A 6000-nucleotide genomic window follows, 5' to 3' on the forward strand; every position below is an offset into this window, starting at 1 on the left:
CTCCTCACATATCTCATCTCTGCCACGCATGTCCCCAGAAAGCATTCACTGTGGCAATGAAGAAAGATTATCTTACCTCAGCAACGCCAGTCCCTTTTAAAGTGGGGAGAGAGGTCTTCTTCCTCAGAAGTCCATTGACCTGGAGGGGAGAGAGGACACGGGATAAGAAAGGGAGGGCCAGAGGGGAGGAATGGGTGCTGTATAGATCGAGAAGCCCTTCCGTTTGACTTTCGGTTGCTTTTTAAGGGGGCGGGATCTTCAGTGCATGGGTAAGGATGAAGTGGAAAGGAAGCTGTTTGATTCTGTCTGTCTGCTCCTTTCATAGTTCTCAAAATGCCTTTTGTCAGCCAGGCAGGGGTGGCACACGCCTTTAATTTCAGCACTCAGGAGGCAGAGGCAGGTGGATCTCTGTGAGTGTGAGGCCAGCCTGGTCTACAAGAGCTAATTCCAGGACAGGCTCCAAAGCTAGAGAGAAACCCTGTCTTGAAAAAAACAACAACTAAAAAAAAACAACAAAAAACCCACTATGGTAGCAGCTTATATCTTCCTAGTAAGTTGTTTTCACTTGCTCACTTGCATATACTATTTAGTAAGAAAATCCATCAAGAAATTCAGGTCTTGCCAGGCAATGGTAGCACACTTGGAGGCAGAGGCAAGCCGATACCTGTGAATTCAAGCCTGCTTTACAAAGCGAGTTCAAAAGTTCTAGGACAGCTAGGCCTGTTACATAGAGAAACCCTGTCTTTAAAAATCAAAAAAAAAAAGGGAAGGCAGGAAAGAAGGAAGATAGCAAGGAAGGGAGGAAGGAAGAAGGATGGAAGGATGGAGGAAGGATGGAAGAAAGATAGCTCTCTGCAGATCATGTCTACATTGTTTTAAAAGGATAAGCACATGTGAGGTGCTTTTAAATAGCATCAGTTTGTCTAAGGGGGTGTTGTATTTTTAGTGCTGGAGAAATGGGTGTACTTTTTGAACATTGTGTGCTGGAATCGGCCAAATTAAATCTCCTGTCTTTTACTGCTCATCTGTCAACACCAAACAGTCATCAGCCCTTGGGAGTCTGCCAGTGATGGGCCCACCTCCTGCTCTCTCTGGCATAAAGGACCAATTCATTCCAGAAACCTGGAACATAATACTAGTAATAATAACTGGGCTATTATTGAGAGTTATTGAGTGTTATTACCGGACTATCCTCCCAAGTAAAACAAGTGCCATCTTCGGAGTTCAACTCTGCCACTTACAAACGATCACCCCAGCTGAGTTGACGACGGACATGCCACCATTGAGGGGTGGGTAGAGAGGGTTAAGAAACCTCACCTGAGTATCTAGACATTCTATACCATCTAGTGTATGCAACTCTGCCCTAATTGAATGTGGCCTCTGGGAGGAGCTAGACCAGGAAAGAATAGAGTAGGGTTATGAGAAAGCCATCGTCAGCACTGGGTAAGACTCTCCCTGGTGCAGGCGTCTACAGGGAGCACCCACACTTCAGTAAGTCACCCCTCACCTATGGTCGGCATTGGTTCCCCAGAGTGAACTTCAATGGACTTGTACCTGTGGGTTTCCCATCTAGCACTGAAGGCAAAGAGAACAGAAGAGGGGAGCAGGGTTTGGATGTCCCTCTCTTTCTCCCTTGTTCTCTCATTCCTCTTTCACTTGAGCCTAGAATTCTCCTCCTAAATTCTCCTATTTATTTTCTCTACATGCCAGCCCCACCTATCCTTTCTCTGCCTAGCTACTGGCCATTCAGCTCTTTATTAGACCAATCAGGTACCTTAGGCAGGCAAGGTGAAGCAAATGCAACACATCTCTACATAAGTAAACAGATACATCACAAACAAATGTACCACATCTTTGCCTGGTTAAAATGATACTCCACAACACACAGCATCTCTTAGGTTCAGTATCCCACAACACAGTGGTGTATTCATTACAGGATATGGACTGACATCAGTAACATTATCGATCAAGTCCATAGTTTATATGAGGGCTCACTCTTGGTGTTGCACAGTCTGAGAATGGATGACGTAAAAGACAATGATCCACCCCTGTACTGTCTCATACACTAATGTTACTGCCTTAAAAATCCCATTTTCTGCCTGTTTACTTCTTGCTCCTCCCTAACTCCTTACAAACATGTTTTCATTTTTTTTTTCACTATGACCAAAGCTTTGCCTTTCCAATGCCATACAGTTGAAGTCGTTCAACTTACTTCACCCTTTCTGATCTCTGGCCATCCTCCCACATCCCCCTTAGAGTGCTGGAATTACAGGTGGGTGGCACCGCAGCCAGGGGGTTGTAGCCTTTCCAGGGAAGCTTTTCACTTGGTGACCACCATCTAAGTCCTCTGTCTTTCATGACTCATCTGTTCACTGTCGAAGGACATCTTTGTGTTTTCTAATAACTTTTCTCAATTATGGACAAAATTTCTATCACCCACATAAGATTTCATGTGGACCTGTGTTTTCAAAGTCGCCCCAATTTCCAGTGACTTTCAACCTCTACAAGGTCTGAAAAAAATTACAAAGGGGTCCAAAGGTTTACTCTCAAGAGTTTCTTCTCAATGGAGTTTCCTAAGGGACATAAAGAATTCTCTCAAATAGAACAGAGACATCTTAGAAACACAGATTCACACTTAATATTTTATTACATAGTTTATATGAATGTTATGCAACTGCTTCCTATGGGTGTCTTGGCACAAATGAAATTCCTGAACCGTGATAAGGATGCAACTGGAGTAGTACCAATCAAGATTGGTTTTCACTATTCTTCAGCTGATAAGAAATGAAAAGTTTCAATTGCAAATAAAAATGAGAAGGGGGTTGTTTTCTAGGACTCTCGTCCTCCAAACGTCTCCATCTCAGGCACATATCTTAGTGCGCACACATAATCAAAGGAGAAGGTTGTGCAGCAAAGTGCAAGAACCTCATGGGCGCAAAGTCCTGCACTCCCACGTGAAGGTCAAGGCTTGACGTATGCAGAACTAGCAAGCAGCACACTTAATTCCCAGCCATAAATTCTCTGCAGACACTCTGTCCAGTGTGGGCCAAGGCAACTATTTTCAAACATGGACCCAGAAAATAAACTCCATTGTTCACAGCTTGAGGAGTTTATTTTGAACCGCATGAATCATGTTTAACATTTATATGAATTTTTATTTATGTACTGAGTGTTACTTCACATCATTTCTTCCCTTGTAACCAGAAGAGATAGAGACAAAAGTAGTCTACAGGAAAAGAAGCATTCAACCAACCCCAACGGCATCAGCAGCACGGTGACTGAAGGGACAGGCAAGGAGGGAGGAAGGGAGGGGAACTCGCCTTATTCCACACAAAGTGAAACAGAGAGCAATAGCAGGAGCCGCTGGGAAAAGCCAGTTTGTCCTTGTGGCCTTGGCGCAGACATCACTCCTGTTACTTAATCCTTTTCAAGGCTCAGGCAGGGAAAATGGCCAAGTGAAGCTGGTACCTACTCCTCAGCTCTGGGCAGCTGTGACCACACAGAACGGTGACCCAGCAGAGTCAGATTTCATTCTGCTTTGTGGGCATCAAGAACAATGAAATGTTTGCACAAGGTCATACTATTTAAAATTCTATGGGACCAATTTGCATATCTAATTCAGTTCTTGTGGTGCCATCTTACAACCGATTCTGTGCACTTTGCTAAGGTGAGGATTACTGACTAACTAACCAAAGAGTCAACGAAGACTAAGACGCTGTGAAAATCAGTGTTGAGATCTCTTTCTTCTTAGTTGAAGTGCATACTTGCAAATAGTCACAGTCTGCGATTTGTTAAGCTCTAGCGTTCATGCAGCTCTGAAGCCATATTAACAATGAAGATAGAACGAACACACCCTTGAGGAGGAAGCCCCACCTGCCTGCCCTCAGGGTCACTCACAGTTTTCTCATCCTAGTAGAAGATGCTTAGAAGGAAGCAGAAGTTCTTGCTTCCCGTCACCTTGAGGACGTACTCCCCCAAATCTCTGCGTTTGAACCTTCAGAAGAGACTCCCAGGGACACAAAAAATGGCAGGTGCAAGTATGGTCATGTCAGATTGGGGGGGGGGTTATGATCTCTAACTTTCAGGAGTCCCATAGCCGTGCCGTCATCTCATGGGTGTTTAGAATGAGTCCTTCTTCTTTGCCCCAGCCTATTATGAGGTGTCTCACCTTAATATGGAATAATTGACAAGCAATGAACTAACTGACCAAAAAAAAAAAAAAAAAAAAAAAAAAAACAGATTATCAAATTAGATACCCAAACTTAATTTTCTGTATTTTGAGATAGTCCAACAGCTCTAAGAGTAACAGCGTGATCAGAGAACCCACTTTCAATCCCACAAGTCTCTTTGCGTAAAGGCTGGAGGAGCTGAAGAAAAGTGTATTTGGAACAGAAATGCCAGAATTCTTTCTGTATCTGTCCATCACCTAGTAATGTGATTTCCCTCACTCCAAATCTAGAGAAGGGAATTCAAGGAGCAGTTGTGAGAGTCAGACTCACCCTAAGACTGGGGCACAGTGGACAGAGAGAGGCCTGAAAGATCAAGAAAGGGGGCTCTCTGCCAGAGTGTGGAGGAGCTGGCTACTTGAAGCTCATCGCGCTGGATGAGCAGCTGCTGGGTCAAGATCTCTGGGTCTCCTGGGAGCCACAGGAAGGAGAGACAATGCGGTAACATTTCATAATTTTCCAGGAAAAACCACCTGGGTAGGAGCATACGGACTCAATATGGAGGCCGGCAGGAATATACAGGAGCCTAAGCAGCATCCCAGCCCACTGCTAGTGATCAACGCCCCTTCCACCTCATGAGCTTCCCCTTATAAATCTCTGTATAAAGTGCCTTCCCAACCCAAACGATTGGGAAGTGTTCTGTGGGCAGAGCTGACACACACAAAGTAGTGCTTCCCACCTCCTGGCTTTCCTAAGGCTGTTCATCCTCCTGCTACTGGCGAGGGTAATCGTAGTAACTTTAATGTACTCTAGTTGACTTTCTGTCAACTCGCAATTAAAGAAAATTAGCTACATTGGCCTTTCCATTTTTCCACCCGTCATGTATTGTATTAAGTGCCAATTCTGGGCTGTGCCCAGGAGGTTCCTATGGCGAGGTAGGGCCATGCTTGCATGGTTTTCATATGGAGTTCTTCCTAAAGGTAGAGAAGCCAGGCAGGACAATATCCTTTCTTATACTTGAATGCCTTGTGCTGTGTTCCAAAAAGGACATGGAGAGCCATTTAGCTTCCAAGCCATCCAGCTGACATTTGCGTCACATCTCCCATCCAGTCATTGATTCAATAGGAATCTCTGTCATTCCCCTAGTCATGCCATGCTTACATGTTTTCTTAGTATTCACTTGGACATTAGATATTCTGACAAGACTGTTTATAATATTTGAGTTGATATAATCAAAAGCTCCATTGGGTTCTACTGAAGCAAAACAACCATGTTCTATTCTTTGATCAGTAATAGTATGTGGAAGACATAACACATTTTCCTTCCTACCTATTAACTTAGTTCAATAAATTTAGTAGACTATTACAGAGGATGCCAATTTTAACATCCTATACAAATAATCTCATGATGAAAGCAAGCCAGCACAATCACTAAAAATTTGCAAGAAAAAGGCACTAGAAACTATTTCACAGAATTAATTTAGAGTGTGTTCTGAGAGACAAGAGGTTCCTTAAATCATGAATTCTGTTTTAATAGAGGCCGTTATCACTGTTATTTATGTAAAACAATTTCAGCAGAAGAAAGTTTTGATTGAAATAGGCAATTGTTAGAAGAAAGAAGATGCATATAAATATCTTTCCTACTATGAATAAATAATCCTGTCTTCTTATCTCTAAGATAATTTAATCATCCATCCACATTAATTTAAATTTGCCAATAAATATTTTAATTAAAAATAAATAAACAACCTTTAGGCAAGCATCTTCTAATGAAAATTCCAATTTCATAAAAGTAAAATGCAATTAGACACTAATTTCTTGGGTTGAAATTTCTG

At 42.8% G+C, this 6000-nt stretch overlaps 1 long non-coding RNA gene across 2 annotated transcripts in view; it reads right to left on the reverse strand.

Annotated features, from left to right (window-relative positions):
- LOC125412050 (uncharacterized) overlaps nucleotides 1-228 on the reverse strand; it is a 100548-nt gene extending 100320 nt beyond the window's left edge. For both annotated transcript variants that reach the window (XR_015001836.2, XR_007235461.3), the window contains exon 1: nucleotides 77-228. This is a non-coding gene — a long non-coding RNA (uncharacterized LOC125412050). The remainder of the gene's footprint in view (nucleotides 1-76) is intronic.
- Nucleotides 229-6000: the final 5772 nt, after the last annotated feature.

Source organism: Myodes glareolus, chromosome 4 (assembly GCF_982192425.1).
Source record: "Myodes glareolus chromosome 4, mMyoGla1.1, whole genome shotgun sequence".
In the NCBI taxonomy this organism is placed as follows: domain Eukaryota; kingdom Metazoa; phylum Chordata; class Mammalia; order Rodentia; family Cricetidae; genus Myodes; species Myodes glareolus.